This window comes from Anas platyrhynchos, chromosome 3 (genome assembly GCF_047663525.1).
Source record: "Anas platyrhynchos isolate ZD024472 breed Pekin duck chromosome 3, IASCAAS_PekinDuck_T2T, whole genome shotgun sequence".
Taxonomy (NCBI): domain Eukaryota; kingdom Metazoa; phylum Chordata; class Aves; order Anseriformes; family Anatidae; genus Anas; species Anas platyrhynchos.
In genome coordinates, this window is record NC_092589.1 from 21,970,736 (window position 1) to 21,991,676 (window position 20,941).

At 39.3% G+C, this 20,941-nt stretch overlaps 1 protein-coding gene across 22 annotated transcripts in view; it reads right to left on the reverse strand.

The window, feature by feature from the left end:
- The window catches only part of ESRRG (estrogen related receptor gamma), a 404,199-nt gene that overhangs the window by 14,527 nt on the left and 368,731 nt on the right, over window positions 1–20,941 (reverse strand). The window lies entirely within an intron of this gene.

Sequence of the window (20,941 nt, forward strand, 5' to 3'; positions counted from 1 at the left end):
AACCTGCTCCTCTACTTGATTTGTTTTTATTCACATTATAATAAAACAAGTATGTACTCTTATTATTCTCCCTTCTGCTTTTGTGCCTTTCATCCCCATTTTACTATAGGAATCTCTTACCTCTCTGTTCACCGCTACCTTAAGCCAAGAAGGACAATTTAGGAGGGATTTTTTTTTTTCTTTTTGAAAGGGATGATTTGATGTTTTAATAGAATTAAGGTGATTAACACAAAGAGTGAAATTCTCTTTGAACTTTAACCTCAGGGGAAAAAGAAGTAACCCACCCTCCTCCAAGAAGATGTTAATTACTTTTGCAATGGCTCCTGCCTCTACCACACTTGTTGAAGTAATGGGACAGCATATTACAGTGCCAAGTGAACAGCAGTCACACCATCGCTTTTCTGAGGACAAGCAAAAATTTAATAAATGCCTCTTAATGAATTGAACTTTTGCTTTCCTATTTTTTTTCCCCTGCTGTCTTTCCTAATAGGATCACAGGGGGCAAACATCTTTACTGCCTTACCTTTTCAGCCTCTTGTTTATAGTACCTGTTAATTTATGATATCAAACTGCTAATATCCCAATCACATTAGGAGATACAGAACAACATGGGAGAGGAAGTGATTTCCTGGCCTGTTGGTGAAATGCAGCAGTTTGCCAGTTGGCACCAGCAACCACAAGGACTTAATAAAATCATCAAAGGGGATTAGTCAAGCCTTTCTTAAAGGGTCTTAAGACATGTCTGAGGCTTTCATTTAGTTGTTTATGGAGCTGCTCACATGTTCTTTGACAGGGTTCCTGCTGTACGAACATTCTTTTTGCTGTTCGATTACACTTAAATGCATTTTTGTGTTTTGAAAGTCAAGAGTTACAGTCAAGTAGGAACAGATCATAAACTAGCAAATCTGCAAGGCATCTACTCCAAACAAGATTTTCTCTATAAGCACTAAGCAACAGAAGTAATACAATAAAAAAGACAAGCCCACATCCAAACCACCAGGCATCCATAAAAATGAAATATAAAACTGGCTGCATGCTTGCTCTCTCTTATTTCCTCCCCCTTCTTATTTGTTTTCATTTTCTCATACTGTCTTTTGAGTCTTGTGATAGAACTGTAGCTCTCTGCCTTCAAAAAAAACAACAAAACCTGAGCCAACACCACCACGAAACCCTTGAGGAGGTGACAATGGAAAATAACACATCTGTGATTAAAATAAATAAGAGGGAAATGGAGAAGAAATAATCGTTTGAAAGGTTATAAGGAGGAATTCATGATTTCAATTAGCTTCAACATTTCTTTTCCTTCCCGTCTTTCAAGAACCAGTTTTTCTGCAGCAGCAGATGGACAGAGAACGTAGCCTGCAGCACTGTCCTGTGACAGCCCTATTCTCCCTCCCAGACACTGCTGTTAGTAAATAGATTTACACATTCTCCAATCTCCACACATCTTTCTGCCGAATAATTAAAAGCAGGATGATTAGTTTATTGAGTGGAAGGAGGAACTTTTTTATTGAGGTCCATCCACGATTTTATCAGGGCCAGCACTTTTACGGTTGTCATGAGGGTGCAGGCATCCAATTTTTCTTATCTGCCTGATTAATACAAACGCTGTTTCAGGACGCATTAATTAACAGATACAAATCTACGTTCTCATGGAAGGATCAATACAGAGAAGAAAAGAGGCATCAATGTGAATTTAGTGCTGATGATGGAGAAGGCACTCTATTGACATTTACGTGCATAGAAACTTTAAAGTTGCAGTGGAACCCTTTTGTCCCTGTGATTTACAAATTAACAATTTTTCACGTATAACAATGTTTCACACACTTCTGAAGAGTTTAATTAAGCAAAAAGCAATAAAATCAGTTTTGATTAAAAAAAGTTTAACTTGCAATTTCTATTCTTTTTTTTTTTTTTTTTTCTTTTAACACTCCCTACTTCCTTCATTTACTTATCTATTTTGGTACTTTTTTTTTTTTTTTTAATAAATACTGCTATGTTTCAATAACACTTATTGTGCCACAGCCAAAGGAAATTACATATGCCCTGTGAGAGGGAGAAATAGGCTTTTACCTACAATTCATTGTTCTGCACTCTTGAAAAATCTGCTTTCTGGTGTAGAAAATATACTAATTGTTTTTATATGACACAAAAAATCAAAGGATTTTTTTACATTATAGAAAAACTGGCAAATATAAACCACACTGTTCTGCACTCCAATAATAAATCAAATAAACATGATTATTTTCTCCCTGATCGAAGTAACTTTCCCTTGAAGCCTGCTCACTGAAAGCATGTTTTAACTTTTACAGGCATCCCTTGTGGGAATATAAAGCAGCATCATGTTGTAATTAATCTGTCTTTGTTTTGTTCTGATTTTTCAGAAAATGTGAAAGCATCTTGCGTGTCTCTTGTATCCCACCAGTGCCCTTTTAATAGATGTTCAGCAAGTCACAGTTAACAGAACAGATTACACAGCCATAGATGTGTTTACATAGAGGGATTCATTTTTAACTGTTTCCTGAAGGTTGTGCTTGCTCCGTGCCAAACTTTGCTCTGATCCTCTGCGCTTTTGCTACACGATGTTCAGACCAACGATGTTCAGTGACAAGTGGACATTTCCTATTTAAAAACGTAACTATTTGAAAAGAAGTCTCCAGATCATCTGTGAATACACTGCCAGCTTTCTGCACCAGCCACAGCCTTCCCGGTCTCAGCTCTAAGCTCTCTCCAAATAGCCCCGAGATGCTGCCCACAGTGGGCTTTTGAACTTTGTCATGCCTTGTCTGGGTCCTTAATCCCGAAGAGCCTTGCCGCTCAGAGTTTTCAGTGTAGCACTGCACAATGGCTTTTTAAAGCACCACGTTGCGCGCCTTCTTCCCCCTTCGCATGCACCATGGTGGTGACAACTTTGATCTCTGCCCGCCTCCCTCCCCACGTCAATGCCATTTAATGTATCGCAGGCATTTGCTCGCAGAACGGCTCTGGTACCTTGACCTGCAGTTAAACAGTGTGTTTGTCTGCAGCACGGCGCGCTCCGAATAAACCAGATGACAGTCTGGAATAACGTCATCTGGGAGGATTGAAAGGCTTCTCAAGAGTCAGGTACCCCCGAGGTAATAAGCTTGAAGGAAGCATGTTTTGTGCCAACCCTCCTGCCATCTTCTACTAGACGCTCATGTGCTTGACAATGATGCCATGGGCACTTGTCACGATTTTTTTTTCCCTTTTTGCCTAGCAAACCGATGCACTTTGCAGTCAACTTACAAAAAAGGCTAAGCATTTGAAAGTGTGAAGGGCAAAAAATATCTGACGGCTAGTCTTCAAAAATACACTTTCATTTCAGAAAGCATAAATGTTTATTTCCTGAGCTGAGTGTTGACAGAAATAGGCTGCAGTGCAGACATATGAATTTAACCCCTGGTAGGCATTCTTTTCAGCACGGTTTTATGTGGCTGCATGCAAGCATTGTAAATCTACAGGGTGTCTCGTAATATCACTTAACAATAGCATTGATTTGCTGGTTACAGATTGTCTTCTTTCCTTTTTTTCTTTCTTTCTCTTCCTTTCAGGGACTGTACTGTTTCTTGGGCTAAAAATAGATACTTTTCTACAAACAGCATATCACACTCAAATTGTAATTATGCTGTAATGACTCACTGAGATCACCGAGTGTGCACTGAGAAAAGGTTGATTGAGCAACTGAACATATGCTTGCTTTTCTCCTTTCACATACCAGTAAACCCAAAGCTCCAAGGAAGCAGAAATAAATAGGTAGAAAGGCCTCGGCATGTTTATTAGGGGAGCGGCCGGGGCGAGCGGGATCTGCGCAGGGCTCTGTGCTCGCAGCCACCGAGGCAGGCACCGAGTGAGCGCCGCCTCGCAGACGGGGCTGACGAAGCCACGAGCAAACCTCAGCTCCCGGCACTCACACCGCTTGCTCTCTGCTCCACGCTAAGCAGGGGAAATCTTTTGTATTCCTGAAGACCCCTTCCTCCGCTTCATTAAGATGGACTTCATGGACACTAACTCACCAGGGGCTACAGTGAAGCAGCTGCAGATGGTCAAGTGCCAAAGTAAGATCTGTAGCTTACACACAGCACTGCGAGAACTACTTGACAAAAAAAAAAAAAAAAAAAGAGAGACAGTAGCTGGACATATTCCCACCTTTATTTCCAGCCTTGAGCATTTGAGGCGATGCCTGAATCAGGCTACTCTAGCTCGAGTAGTTTCACTTTGCAGGGAGTGAGCTTCGCCTCCTCCCTGTTATGTGCGCAGAAATCACAATGTTTGATCAAACCAGGAATGAAATTGCTGGCAAATCTGGGAGTTGCTTGAGTTTTCTGATAATCACCTCCCATTTATTTCACCATTTGTTTTTGTGACTGTTTGTTTTAAGAACAGAATATTTCTTTTGCTTGCCCTGGTTTGTACTTCAAATATCTTCATTTACATTTTCTATAATCAAAGCTCTGCTTGAAAATGACATGTTCACTAGTGTGTTGCAGATTCAATATATTTACACAGTTGAAATACCAGAGCTGGATTTTCAAATTATTTACACTTAATTTTGATAGATTAACATCCTTCTAAATGTTTTATGGGTACTGATGTTTCCAGTGCAATTTCCTTACTTCAAAAATGATGTAGAGTCACCACTGCCAGAAGAACAAACTGATATTGCAAACACTTTAAAAAAAAACCACTTCACTTTTAGCCCAGACTACTTCACAGAGAGAGTGTGCAGCAGCCTCACAGTCAAACAATAAGCAGTGGGCTTTTTCCTGACTGCACAGGAGTGAACGCAGACACCCCAATTCATTTCAAGAGCAGCCACAGGCCCAGGATGCTGCTCTTGGACATGCAGTGGTCCCAGGGCTGCCCAGTGGTCCTGCCATGTGCTTGGCACTTGCCCAGACTCATCGCACAGCTTCAGCTGGCTTCCACGGATATATACAAAGGCTGGTGAAATTTCAGCACCGAAATTCCTGCTAGGGCTACATAAGGTGTTCTAGACATGATCAAGGTATTTGCTGAAGGAAACCTTCAGAGCCTGACTGCCACTTAAAATTAGTCTCTTTCTTCTGCAGAAACCCAGGGAAGAGGATGGCATGATTCCCTTTTTTTTTTGGGTGCCTTTAGAGCTGGATTTCCCACATAGATCTAAATTAAGAGAACCTTTTTATTATACAACACAATATTGATTTAATCACATTTCGAAATACTCTGTTATAAAAATATGTAACAAGACTCACACACTTTTCAGCTGTTATGGAAAACTATTAAACAGAAGGAGAGTGCTCTGACTAATCACCAAACATATTTCACAGATTATGGATGAAATTTAGTTCTTGGTGAAAGCTGGAACAGAAACAGATATACTTCATTATGCCAGGGTGGACCTGTTATTTTTTTTTCTTTTTTTCATACCTGTTTGCTCATGGAGCCCCTGGTCAAAGGACTAGTAATTGGATGTGATGCCACAGCAAGCTGAAATTTAAGCATGACTGAGGATTTTTGTGTGCAAGGTGTCAGATCATGAAACAGAAAGCCCAAACTTGAAAGTCAAAGATAGGTACCAAACTCAAACACGAAACACAGCCAAAAGCTCAACTGATGCTGTTTGTTGGATTCAGCTTGCAAGATACTTACAATTGATGTGCCACAATTAAAGTTATGTTTAGCAACTAGTTTCATCCCACAGCTTTCTGCACAGAGGACAAGTGAAACCACACCATTTTCCCAGCAACACTTTGCTATACAGCATGTCCTCCTGCCCCTGTAGCAGAGCACCGAAATAAGTGCTGGGACTCTGCTGCACGCCAGGAGTGCTGGCTGCCATCTGCGAGCTGGGTGTGTGCTTGCCTGGGAGATCAGGTTTTGTATGTGGAGGTGCCCAAGAATCCCTCTGACTCTGCTAAAAGAAAGCAAAACATATTCAGAGCACACTGGGGTGTCTGCAGCCAACCAATCCAGTGTGCTTTCTCAGTTTTTATTTAAGGATGCTTATATTGTAACTCCTGTTGTCCAAATTCTTATAAATATATATATATACTCATTATATTTTTAACAGGAAAAAAGCCTATGGCAAGCACTTTTTCACTAACACCTAACAGCGTACCGGGAAATGCCACACAGAGCAGTAAGAAAACCAGGGCTTTTATCCTGATGCTACTTTCATCTCACTGAAACAACAGCAGAGAGATGGCATTGCAATAAAAATGCATTCATGCTGCATGTCCCTCTCAATCCATTAAGAACAATGGATTCTCACTAAGCAAATATTCGCTTGTCAGAAGTATTTGCAACACTGGATTCATTCAGCAGGAGTAAGTAAGTGAAGTTCACAGCAATTTAAAAGCAGCAAATTAGACATATACAAACAGTGAAGATGCTGCTTGCCTAGCGTGACCTTTCACTCGAGGTATACAAAAAAGTGTTAATGTAATTTAAATACCAGTTAGAAATATTTCTCTTTTGTCTTTTACCCTGTGAAACCTTACATAGTAAGATTAAATAGGAACAACTTAAGCTTGTCATTTCTATACAGGGTAGGACGCGCCTAGTGAGATGTAACTCACTGTACTGCCAATTGATTTCAGCACTTGAAGCTGAGATCTCTCTCTAACCAGCCAAATATTACTAGGCAGCTCTTTTACAATTTCTTTTTTGCTAGTTATAGTACAAGTTCCTACAAATTTCTTCTTTAGCAATAGTAATGGATATGAGCTGGGAAATGCCAGTGATTAAGACTTTCTCTCTGACTTCACACAAGCACTTCCAGTTGCTAATACTCTGCAGCGAAACGTTAAAGATGAAAAGACCTGGTCAGTCACCCTTGCTTCAGGACAGACTTGGTGAGACCTGCATGTATGGGATATTTCCTAACAGCATTTTTGGAAACAGATGGCTTGAAGTATTGCACACACTATTTCCCTTATTTTTGATTTTTCCAGTATTTACTAAGAAAAATAAAAATATAAAGCAACAAATTTAAACAGATTCATAATTAATTAATAATTAATTTTCCTTTTCTTCTGGTTTTACCACTGGAATTTCTACAATTTTAAATAGCATTACTCCAAATTCATACCAAACTTATATTAAAAAGGAACCAGGCCAAACAGTTCTACCTTGATTATCGTCACCAGATACTCTGAGAACTCTCCTGTACGTTAGACAATTAGTACTTAGAAATCCGTATGTTTTACCTCTCTGTAGTGACTTTTAAATTCTAAGATATGGACAATCAAGACCTTTAGACTTAGCATAGCAGTCCGATGTGACCCAAGGTAGCTGTAGGTCCCCCTGAGGACAGCAGTTCCGACTCGCAGATTCTAGAGGGTAATTTTTCTAATGCACTGCATGTATGATCTGATCTGATTATTTGAAGTTAACTCTTGCAGTTCTTTACATTGTAACCTTTGAACATGGTTTGGTTAGACTATGATTTTTGGGGGGGGTCTTCCTATTGAAGAAAGTAAAGGCAGATGACATGGTGTGCTCCTAAAACCAGCTTTGCTCTTACACTTGAAAAATTGTGTCCAGGGTACATCATTTTTTAATTTTTTTTTAAATGTCTGACATGTTTTGAGGTACCACCTGCGTGCCCAGACATTTGTAAAAGAGAAAACATAGGAAGATTATATTTATGAGCCTGATTTTTTTTTTTTTTTTGGCAAGTCTACATTAAAAAAAGGCCCAACAACATTCTCAACATAAGTATTGATTTCACACAAATTTTCCTTCAATCTGTTCTGGATGTACGTATTTGAGTATAGGCACACTAAAGCCACTCTTGTGGGTAAAAAAAATAAAAATAAAAAACTATACTGACATTAATAAAGTAAGTGTGGATGAAAAACAAAAATTATTTTTTTGTAAGTAGAGCCTTCAATGAATTCAGCTAGCAGAAGTTAAACTTTTTAATCAAATGTAATTAAACAACTAAAAAGGCTACCCGGCTACCCTTTTCCTTTTTTTTTTTTTTTTTTTTTTAACCGAGTCAAACAAACAGAAAGAATGTGGATTTTAGAGAAGAATGTAACTAAATTAATAACAACAAACAACATTACTTCAGGTACTGCTCACTTCAGTCTTTGTACGCATCAGCTTCTGAGCAACAAGCACAGACTGAGTACCGAGAAATTTGGAGCACAAGCTCCTTCAGCCTGCTGTACTTCAAAGCCAAGTTTGTTTCATTATTATTATTATTTTTCCACACAAAGGACAGATCTCTTGCACATTCAATATGTGCTGCCTTTTATTAATAACCTCCATGGATCTGCTTTGAGAGCGCTTTTGCTCGACGAGTGCTAGGTCATTACTGTTTGCCTTTTGCTCCCCCAGGGATGCTCCCAGTCATTTGCTCGCTGAGAGCGGTGGCAATCCTTGCTGCCTCCATCAGGCAAAGCCAGGTTTCCAGGAATTCCCCAATCATGTTAATAATATGAATCCAACACCGGAATGTATTAGCATAGGGAGACAAGCGTGCCTACGACCCAATCAACGTATCCGTGTTAGCCCTGTGTGCTGAGCTAGCTGGGATCTGTTTCCATAGCCAAAGCAAAACCTTCAGGTGGGAAAACTTCTGGTAAACAAATGTATCCTTTCACTCCCAAGCAGGAAAAACACCTCTCAAAACATCTTCCTTCTTCTTCCCCATTTTTAAAACTTTTCTACTGGTTAGTTGATGTTCTTAATGTGCTGCAGGTGCCAAAGCATTCCAGTGCTGTTTATGTACTCCCTGCTTTTGGGGCACAAATCGGCATGCATTTGTTCTCCTACATGGATGTGAAATTTTTCGTTTACCTAGCTGAATATATAGGTACCATTATGAAAATCTCTGGGGGCTGTGTCTTAAGTCTACAACAGTCCACACACATACACACACAAAAAAAAAAAAAAAAAAAAAAAAAAAGAGAAAAAGAAAAAAAAAAGGAAGCTGCCTGATTCTAATACACCTAATTAGCCATCGGCAGACTCTTAATTGCATACATTAGGATGATTCCATAGTGGAGATTAATTCTAAATATACCCAAGCAGCTGGTTAAGATGCCATGGATTACAGTGTGGACTGTACTTTTCCACTTAATTAGATATCAAAATTAAGCAGCAACAAGCATTTTGACATAACGGGGATCAAGCCGCCGCTTGGCATCCCAGAGCTGCACTAAAGTGACCGCTAAACAGAGCCGCACAGATGGAGAGATATTAAATGCCGCACTGGAAAGTAATTTCAAATAATAAAATATCAATATTTACATTTTAATTACCCCTACTGAGAGCCGCTCTGTCATTTTCACTATTGCCGACGCAGCAAGGGGTAGTGGAATGACATTGCGGCTCTGACTGCAATGACTATTTTGTTTCCATTAAAGAATGACAAGTGTTTTAGAGGCAGTGACACCCAGTGTGTGAACAAGAATGACAGCAGATCAGAAAATTCCTATTAAGGGAATAAATGACTCAACAAGAGAATTTACTTCAAGCAGCCAGCTCCTCCTTCAAACACATAATCCTTTCTAAATTTCCTGCAGAAAGTTTATTATTAGAGGTGCCCAGGGGAAACCTTAGCTTCTCATAAAATATTTAGACTGATAGGACCTTACATGATGACCGGTCAATTTAAAAACACTCATAACTCAATGCTCATCCCATCTAAGAGCAATGGGAAGAGTCTGTATGAATCAAGAGAGTTTGAGGGGGAGAAAAAGGCAACTAATAGCACACAGCAAAGAGGAGATTCCTTCCTGTTAGACCGGGAAGTTTGGACAGTGCATGGGCAATGGTGGGGCTATTTTTGCCACCTTGCCATCAGTTTTACTAGCACTGGCACAGGGAGGACTGCACACCCCATCTGGATCACAGTTTGCTGGCCACCTTCAGAATGACAACCAGGATCTGATCACAACCGGTTCACGGCACAGTGCCTCATTTTTTTTGCTGGGTATTACTTACATACATACACTTTTTATTGCAGCATGTACAGCAGAGACCTGCAAGATATTTTTGTTGCACCTTAGGAAACTAATTACCTCTGATCAGGTCTGAAGTCAGTATCATGGAAAACATTATCTTACATCTGACTTGCTGCATTTACAAAGAAGGAAAGGAAGGAAGAAATGTATGAAAATAGTTGAGGAAATAATGTCTTCCTTGAGGATGTCTGTCAAACTACAGAGATGTTTAGACAATTTCAATAGCCTCAAATGTGTAAAAGTATGTACGAGAAAATCTTCGGACAGTACCCCCCAATATGCAGCAGCTAAGTGACCCTCCTAAGTCACAGCTTGCAATTATTTAATAACGTGCAGAGCTCAACTTCTATAAATGTGGCAAACGGCTAGAGCAGAGCTTGGGGGGGAAAAAAAAAAAAAGGCATGAAAATTTTTACAGAACGGAAAAAGAACAGCTTTATGGCAGTGACTACCGCAGGAGTGTTAGAACTAGGTTTGACATTAAGAATTAGCAGTGAAGTACAAAAATGGTACTCTGACATTAGCTGCCTAACTAGTTGATCTTTTTCTTGTCTTTCCTCTTCACTTTTTTTTTTTTTTTTTTTTTTTTTTTTTTTAAGTACCCAGGAAGTACTTCTTAAGCATCCCTAATGCTTTTAGGACAAGACACTTCCCCATTTCTCAGCCACTAGCACCTTTTAATTTCTGAAAGAGCCACGGTTGAAAATCTTAATTAATTGTTCCATACTGCTTCAGGATCATTATGCAATGTAATAAAGGCCGTGTAATTATGAAATTTTACAGCCATTACCAAGGCTGATGGCTCGTATTTCATCCTCAGCTGGACCCAATGGCTTTTAGCCACTCAGCTCCCCTTTGATGAACTACAGACAGATCTATCAGGCCCAAACAATATCCAGGCAAGGCGGCTATAATAGCTACCTACAGATGAAGCCATAGATAAAGATAAACTATAAATCTACACACAAATGCAGGCACATTGCCTCAGGATGACAGAGGGGAGAGGATGAGGCACTTGGGAAAGCTAGCAGCTTGCAGAAAGGAAACCCGCTCTCTTGCTGGCTCTCTCACCCTTATTCAGTCTGAAATTTGTTTGGCTTCTTAAAGATGTAAAACCCTCTCACACTTTAAAAAAAAAAAAAAAAAGTTCTTTTTGAAGAACTATGCATTTTTCAATAGAAAGCAGACTGTCACCCTATCCATCTATTATATTTAATGAAGGGGTGGTTATACAGACAAATCAACTCATCCTCCAGATAAAAAGTCATAGTCAACAAGTTTGCAAATAATATCCGTAAAAGTGAATCCAGATCTGTTGCTTATGACACTGAAAAAAGCAAAATATCCTTGATTTCTAAATGCATTATCATGAGCAGATGCACAGAGGTGAAGTTAGATGACAGGCTTTCACTTGAGGCAGCATGGGAGATGCAATTTCATGCAACATTGTCCCACATTATTTTATTTTCAGTTGAAAATGAAAATACTTTTCAAAATTCAGTGAAAGTTAAAGGAACAAGGGGATTATACATGACCTTAGTACCTGCACCACTGGAATGTACTTTATGGGGGTGACCTCCAACAATGCACTCTAATTTAAGACAGAAGGCCTTCCAAGTCTGTTTTGTTAGTTGTTTGAGAGTGAGACAAGGCTGACTAAATGATCTCTTTTCCCCAGAGATGGCAAGCTGCAGCACCCTCACCAACTTTCAAAGAGTCCAGGGAAGAGTGTGAAAACATTAGTTTGAAAAGTGAGTCTAGCAGTAGCCCTTCCAGCAGCCTGAGGTTAGTTGTGAACCTGATGTCAAGCTCATGGCTGAAACGCATCAGAAGACAAGAAAACGTAGAAGGAAAATATTAACAGCATTCTAATACTAACGACAGAATGGCTTGGCCCTTTCCAAAGAAGGTAGGACAAATTCAGAGGAGGTTTAGAGAAAGTAAAGCAGAGCAAGGTACCTGGGAAAACTCTTATGAAAAGAAAGCAGGAACTGTTTTCCTCAAAATAGTTATGAATTAGAGAATTCAGTGCCAGTATATATATATTAACAGTATAAAAATAGGCCTACAGCTTTTATCATCTTTGTCTTATAACACAGACCAAGCACCATCACAGTGAAATACAGGAAGTTCAACATGAAGGAAGGAAGGAAACCCTTCATTCACAGCACCGCTGTACTGTGGAACTCCTTGCCAAAAGGTGTCACTGAAGCCTGGACCTCAGAGAGGGAAAGCCAGAATAGTAACAGACAGAATACTCTCAATCCAAGTAAAAAGGACAAGGATTGTTTTCTTCCTTATTCATTCTAATCTCTAAACATAGGAAATGAGAAAAAGTTTTCCTGAGGCTTCTTTCTGCCCACTATGGGGTCCTGTATCTTCCCCTGAGGCTAATAACCATCGAAGGCAGCAGAGTGCACGTCAATGAACTAGCTTTCAGTTCCTACTTGCCTTAAAACTCAGAATTTGGGCTGCCTTTCTTTGAGGTGTTTGGATCCTACTCCTACAATTAGCGTTTACAACAGAAGCGCTTAGAGGGATGTGCCCCAGGCAAAGAATCTCAAAATCACAGCATCTGAGCTCTCACTCTGGAACTGCTACTGTAGAAAGATAAAAATAATGGATATGGAAGAGCCACAGGAAATTTGCATCATACACATAAAAGCAGCAAGGTATATGTAAAAGTGTGTTTGCATAGAACTGTGTATGCATGCATTTGCACTAAGCAAACTCAGGGTATTGTAAAGGCTACTGAAATGAGGAAGGATCACTTGTCCATTAACTTGTATTCTTGGCTTATTAAAGATGTATTTTTTGAATAACAAAAACTCTCTTGCTGAAGGACAGAACAATCATGTCATCAACCAGGTCAGATCAGAGAAGTATCTCCTGAAACAGGGAACAGAGTCATAAAGGGTCAAGAAAGTTGCAACTGCAGATGGGCAAGGGAATATGTGATTGAGGTTTCTCCAGCACAAATGCTGGGGATGTTTGCTATATGGTCTTTAACCAGTATCTACTGTTAACATGCCTTATTGAAAGAGCATGTATGGGGAATATTCACTGTATATGGTGTGAATTGGTTATTTCTTGTAGAGTAAATCATAAGCATTCGTAATGGGAAAAACAAACAAACAACAAAAACAACAAAGACCTAATCATATACTGTACATTAGGACATCTAGAATACTAGGATATATAGATACCACTGGACTCTGATTCCTACACAGCATTTTAAATTGTTTTCTTATGATATAAAAAGTTAGTAGAATTCAGTGGTCTTAGCTAAAGCATGGTAAATCTTCTACCTCCTCCACTTCCCATCCAGTTGACTATTTTTAGGCAAATTAGCATCACCCTCATGGATGAGCTCTGTAGCTTTACCTCTTTTTATCCTCCCACCCAATCACTCACATCAGTAGGATGAAAAGCAAATACAAATGCACCCAGCAGGAGCATTCTTCAGAGAAAAAAACTTAAAGTAAGAAGTAAATACAAAGATGTTATTTTAAATTCTATCAGAAGCAGTTATACCAGTAAGAGTGTTATATCAGTCTAATAAAAATAATGTAAATCACATGTATACCACCCTATAATTTTTATTCCACAGAACAGCTGCATGAATTTTTGCTCACATTGGTAAATGTTCAGTCTGTCATAGAATGAACGTCAGTATTACATAGTATAAGACTACAGCTATGATTTTTAATAAAGTACAGCAAAGAATTACATGCTGATCAGAAAGTTATGTTGTTAATTTACGGTTTTCTGCAAACTGCCTTGAAGCAGACCTGGCTCAGACATATTGGGGCAAAGTTTATTTTTGCCAGGTATGGATTACTGCAGATGAAAAGGGAATCAGCCGTACATATTTTGCGAAAGCTTTTCAGTATTGGTCTTAAAACATTTTCCTTTTTCAAGGTTTTTTTTCGTTTTTGTTTTTTTTTTTTTCCGTTTAATAAACAGTTGTAGGCAGCTTACACATCAGCATAAAGCATTTTCAAGGAACCTGTTTAGAGAACATGCAGAGGAGGGCTTTTGTTATGTCTCTGAAAAACCTAACTGCAGTAAGACCATACTCTGACATACAGAAAGACATTAGCATAAGTACAGACCAAAAATGGAAGGGAAATAGGGTATAATTGCATGTTTTCTCTTTCAAGATTCACCAAATGTGGCACAAATCTGTAGCTACTATAATACACGCCATGTTTTACACTGATTTTCTACACTTGGTATTCCCTAGCTGAATTGTTTCTGAAGTCTATGGTGATTTTTTTTCTACAGCAAATCAGCAGTTTTTCAAGAGGTCTCTGTGCAACCCAGGAGTATGACATTTACTAATGTGTTGAGATTCAGGGATTCTCCTTTGTAGAAGCCAACACTAATAAGAAAGATATGGTTCAGTGTCCTGGGTATTCTTCCCAGTTTTATTAATTAGATGGAAAGCTTCTCCCTCTGGAATACTGCAAGGTATTTATTAACACTTCAGCCCACAAACTAGAGTAAATTTACAGTAGTGGAGGTAATTGCTACATACACGAGCTCTTGTTATCAACTTGGCACGGATAAGCAAAAAAACCCAGAGGTTTAGATTATGATCTTTTTCATGATATTTTAATTGTGCTTCTTAATCTGCTAAATTAAAAACTATGGTACAATCTTACTCAGATCACTGACAAAAAAGATCGTATCAATTTGCAACAAAATGTATGAATGATTCTATCCCTTTTAATTATACAGAGAATTTAACAGTCACATTCAACATGGTCACAGAGTGACTAAGATATAAACACCAATTCTTTTACAGTTGTGCCATCTTATCCCTCAGCACCTTCACATTTTACTCCGAGTCTCTCATCTAATGCACAGATACCCTTCCCTAGCTGATACATAATACCACCAACTTCTTTCTCTTCCTTCACCTTCAATTTCCACAGCTACTCCCACTGCCATGTCCTAGCAAACTGGCAACTGGTAACGACCAGGCTGACGGTCAATATTATTTGTTACTTAAGTGCTTTACTCAAGAAGCCTAAGTATCCTCAGAGCTACTTCATGCAACCACATGTTCAGCTCACCATTGCATTCAGCCTTCCCTTCCTTTGCGTTTGTCCCTCTGATAGACCTTGTTATTCTTTTTGGGCATCAGGAGGTCAGTTTCAAGTCTAACCAGTGATGCCCTGTCCTTTATTGATGCACACTAAATTAACTTCAGAGCTTCTGCACTATGCAGCTCTCAGTGCTCTTATTTTTCATTCCTCACCCTATGTTCTATACTTGTGGAACTGCAAAATGTTGAGCTCTAGCATCTGGTATTTGCACACATTTGTCAACAGTTTTTAAAATTACATGGAAAGCATGATTGTACTTCATGTGGATGTGCCGGTGGAAAGGTCTGAAACATCTACTCTATCAGTGGTATGAGAAGGAAATATGTTAGAATTTCCTCAAGTGTTTTGCCAAAACACCACGCTTGCTGGGCAATCACGTAATATTTGGTCTAAAGGCCAAATCTTGGTATTTGAGATGTCTGTGCAGAAGTAGCTATGAGAGACAGCTCCAAAAGCTCTTTTGTAATACTTCACTGTTGCTGTGACTGTAATAGAGCTCCAGTTGAAACATCTTCTCACTATGTATTTATATCTTCATTCCTTCAGTTTCAATGTAACAATTAGACTGACAATGAATCCCACTTAGCTATCCTGACTGCACAGGGCTCACGTCATTCCCAGCTGGCACTTGCCAACATCCCCTCATCAAGTAGCTAACTTAATAACATCAGCAGTTTTCAGGAGTATATCACAGATGACATAGGACATATTGATGAAGCATGAGGTAATAGTCAGAGGAAGAGCATGAGAATGACAATCTAGTCTCCCAAATCTACCACGGACTTCCCTGCGATTCTGTTGGAGTCAATGTACCCCCTCTGTCTCGGAAGCTTTCTGTGCACTCTAGGGATGAATATACCAATTCACGGGGCTGCTGTGATATTTTATTCATGTAATATTTGAAAAAAAAATAAACAACTGGTATTGTCAGAACAAAAAGGTCTACAAAGTATATTTAACATTTTTAGAGAGCAGAATGGATGAAGGTATAAAATGGCTAAAATGTTTTATAAAGAGTGGATATGCTCTATTCCACTGTATGTAAAATAAATAAATCAACATGTTGTACTCACATCTTTCAATCCTAGCATGCTGCGAATCCTACTTCACATTTTACATCTACAGCTCTCAGAGGACCCCCAGATTTGGAGGTACAACTGAAAGGGACTTACCCTTCAGCTGCTGGTGCTGCGCTGCCCCTGTGCGCTACGGCACCTCCTTCTCTCTGCCTGGAACTACATCCCTCTGAGTCCTGTTCCCATCAGTAGGCTCTGTATCCAGCCCACACAATAAAACAGTCTCATGGCCTTACATACTTCAGCTAATCATCAGAAAAAGACCGGAAGAACATAACCTGATTGCAACTAACAGGAAGTTTGGGCAGTACAAGAGTTTAAGATGGCTTCCATTAATGTGACCGGATTTTCTTTCGTGTACTTCTGAGGCAGCAGGGCTATGCCCACAGGATGAATGCATTCTGCACTGTACTAAGATGAACATAAAGTAAAACTAGGATCTTAGCCATGCAGCGCTGACTTTTATAACACTGAGTAAGAGGGTCAAGTGCACTAGTGTTCCAAAACTGTAAACAGACATTGATATTATACTGTATGTATAAAAATGCATAAAATATGTTTAATTAACTCAGGGTTGTGACACAGACTGACAATTCAAAACAGAAATCTCAAAGCTATGCCTGACACCTTTGGAGTTATTTTGATCTTTCAGGAAGATACATATTTAGGCCAGATTTCTATACATTCGTATGTATTTTTTTAATATTTGAAAAACGCATATTATTTACCCAATTGCCTAGAATGTCTATTGGAGAAATACATATTTATTTTTAAAAGCAATCCATATATTATTTACTCAGTGGATGAGAATGACTTCAAAAAACCGTTCTGGTCCATCAAATAAATACATATTTATAAATGGTTTTTAAAATGCATATTATTTACCCAATGGACTGTAATGGCTCTGCTAGTGCCATTACATGTAAATATGTAATTAGCCACACAATAAAATATCCCTACAAAATTTCTCTGAAAAGCATTGTATTTCCATGTGTCAATTTTATAATACCTTTTCTGTTGTTATTATTTTGTTTTTAGCATCAAGGTGATTACCCTATGCTAATGACTAAGGCTTTACCATATTTCAAATCCAGCTAGCTCGGCAATTACACAGAGCGTGAAGTTGAAATCCGCGTTCCTTTCTTTCAAAACTCAGGTTTCCCAATCCCCTCCTTGCAGGCAGTGCAGCTGGGCCAGCCTCCCTGCCAGCCCCCCGAGGCCGATGGGGCTCCCCTCGCAGCACCAGCACTCCCGTCAGCGAGGAGCGGTGAGCACCTGGGCATGGTGCTCACGTCGCTCTCCTCCAAGCTTCTCCTCGCTGCTAGCCAAGGCACCTGCAACACTGCTGGACCACCTTGGTTAAGGCCTGCCAATCTCAGCCAGTGCCAAACTTTTTTTTTTTTTTTTTTTTTGTCTTGAAAGTGAGGGCAGGATATGAAACATGCTACTCCAGGGACAAAACCCATTTTATCACAGAGTCCTGGATGAGTGTGTCTTTGAAATGATGCAACTTAATAGAAGCAGTTATGCCAAGTACTTGGGAATTTGTTAAAGACACAAATTATTAGACTTTGCCTAAGAAAACATGCACACTGAAACAGGAGTGAAAAGTACTATTGTTAGCAGTGCAAGTATCTGCTGGAATAGGTGTCATACATTAGGATGTAAATTTTATTCTCTGAGCTGAATACCAGGTGATTAATTCTGATAGCATAGTGATCAATCGGTACAGATGCCGCACCTGAGCAATGTTTGTTTTTGTACACATTGGTAACAGAAGTGCATCACTAACACAGGTGTCATTTGCAGAGCTGTGCAACATTTCTGGTTTCCTGAAAACACTGACACTGGTAGTTAGGTTGCATGTAGTTCTGCCAATTTTTTTAATTAGACCCGTTATTGATTTGATGAAAAAGCAAATTAAACATACCATGGTAGTATGTAAATTGGCAAGACAGAACATAAGGTTCTGGTACTGAGCTTCTTAGGTGCATGGCCTCTGCATGCAGCTTTTACTCACCAATGCCTCTTGAGACTACAGAAACAGGGGAGACTTTCACAAGAGACCTAGGTAGCTGTAGTCTAGCACCTGAGGTATAAAACATCCAGGAGTATGTTAACAGAAAGAGATCTTTGGAGAAGAAATGTAGTGAAGACCAAACCACAGACCAAGAGTCACTCAGTTGCTCAGAAACAGTTGAGAGTCACTCAGTTGCTCAGAAACAAACCTCCTGTTTTCATGACGCTGCTACAGAATTTCACCAATTTGAAGATAAAAATTGGCTGGCAGCTAATAACATTTTTTGTTTCAAAACTGCGAGAAGAATTGTTTGTTAATTGATGGTGCACTTTAAGCTGTCTACATCACTGACATGTGGAACTGATGCTGCATGCAGCTCACACATACTTCTTTGCAATTTTTCATAACAAAAGAACAAGGGTTTTCGACGCCAAGAATAGGTAACTTGCAGAGATCATATAGGAGTTCACATGTCCATGTTTGCAAACCACCCTTCTCACCCCCTCCCTTTGCTTCTTAACAGAAGCTTTTAGACAAGGAGCTCAACACAGTGTGGAGGCACAAGCGAGTAGGTGTGCTCACAAGCAAGCTTCTTTCTTAGTCTCCATTTAATTCATTTACCAAATCAAATCAAACTGCTACTGTGAACATTATTTTGTTACAGAGGGGCTAAAGGATCCCACCAAAAGTCACTCCCAAGCACCTGAGGTTTAGCTTCTTGAAGAGGGTCAGCTGAAACAAACCTGACAGGACGCTGCGACAGCAGGGCCACTCAGGGCACACAGCTCACGGCCTGAAAAACCTCTGTGAAGTTTCCTAAGGTCAAATACAGTAAGCCCACTGTCTGGCTCTGGTGCACTGGAAACCTACATAAGTCAGCACAAGCTTACAAAATCCTCTTTTCTTATTTCCCACAGCTGCTTGTGCCACAGCAGACGGACAGTAGCTTGCACTCACTCTCTTGTGTCATTCTGCACTGTACAAAGGCCCAGTGATACGATTTCCGACAAGGCAAAACTTGAGTTGAACTCTGTGCTCTGCACTTTTAGGTTCCTTGCTCTATACTGCCAGAACAGTCAAGGATATCTGAATGAAAGCTATGCTCAGTTTAAGACAAGATTTCAGTTTCATGTCTTGCTAGTGCTGCCAGGATATAAGCTTATGTGTTTTTTTTGTTGTTGTTGTTTGTTTTTTTTTTTTAACTCTTGAAAAGCATTTAAATTGATGTATACAAATAGAGTCATTAATGGAAAGCAAGACATTGCGAATCAGACAAAAGACGTATCAATTAATCCCTGGGATGCACATTAGGCAATCAATTTTCCCAAATCCCAAATCAATTAAAAAATAAAAAAAAAATAAAACGAAAAAGAATTTGAATTTCCATGCCTTTAAAAAGACGGAAATGGGAGGAGGAAAAAGGGATGTTGGTGTCCCACTCCTTGCTGTCTCTCTGCACTATGCTCTGAAAATATTAAGTATGAGGTAACTTGCAAAGATTGTGAAGAATGTATTTTGTGTCAGTGGAAAAAATGAAGTTTCAGATTAAAATGTCTAAAAAGAAAAGAAGGAAAGAGAGAGAGAAAGGCATAATGTAGAAAGCATTAGGAAACTTTTGGATTTCAGTCTTATGCACGCACAAGGTGCCTGCACTAGAAAAAGGTGCAACGTGTCTCTTCCTGTGCCTTTTTGTGCACTGATGGGAGTGATGTCCTACAGCATTTCAAGTCATTTATTGAAGTTTGGTGGTGGTAGTGGGAATGTTGTTAAGGGAAGTAGAAAAAGCAATGTCCATTTGAAGCTTGTCTGTGAACTTTGCATGAACCGCCAGGAATAATGTAGTGTGATGACAAGCCAGTTATACCTTCCACTAAATTTGCTGTCTGGAATGAACTGAAATAGTGTTTGGTTTGTGTAATTACGTCCATCTATCTTTATATTCCAGCGGCATATCGCAAATTGAAAATACTAAAAATTGACTGTTGGTTCTGATATTTAATGATTGCCAAAGACAAGACGATGATTTATTGGTTACTTACCGATGTGACACATTTGCATCTTATTAGACGGAGATTACTATTCCTTAAAATGCGGACGAGGCCTGATCATGTCTGATGGATTGATTTGATTTGCAAATGTAATCAAACTAATAAGAGGGAAAAAATGAGCAATAATGCCTTGTTTTTCAACTGGCAATCACTCCCCTGCCAACAACGCTGATATCCCTGACTAAGCAGCCTTCACACAGTCTTCCTGTCTCCTCAAATAAACAAAGGGATGCAAAGAGCTTGATAAGAGGATAACGAGCCAAGTATGGATGTAACATGGAGCCTGTATCTCAGCACTGTACAACTGTATCAATGGGAGTACCAGGATAGGACTTACTTTGCCTTCTGTCCTTAAAAAGCAGAAAGAAAAAAGCCAAAGAGTAAAATAACAGTGATAAAAAAAGCCTATACTGAGTCAGGGAAAAAAAGTTCATAAAAAAAGAAAAGTGGTTTTAATTTAGGGAGACCCAGGAGAATACTCCTTACTGGTATAAAAGTTACAGGATAAATTCCTGGAATTCCCCAACCTGATGTGAAGCTAATTTGGGAGTGTATTTTGGTCAATATCTTTCAAATAATTGGAATCACTGTCTACAGCCACAGCATCAGAGAACTTATTTCCAGAGGCATGCTGATCCGTGTTTTAAAATCCTCCCAAATAATAAGCACAAGCTTTCTGCAGATTTTTATCTGCACCATATTG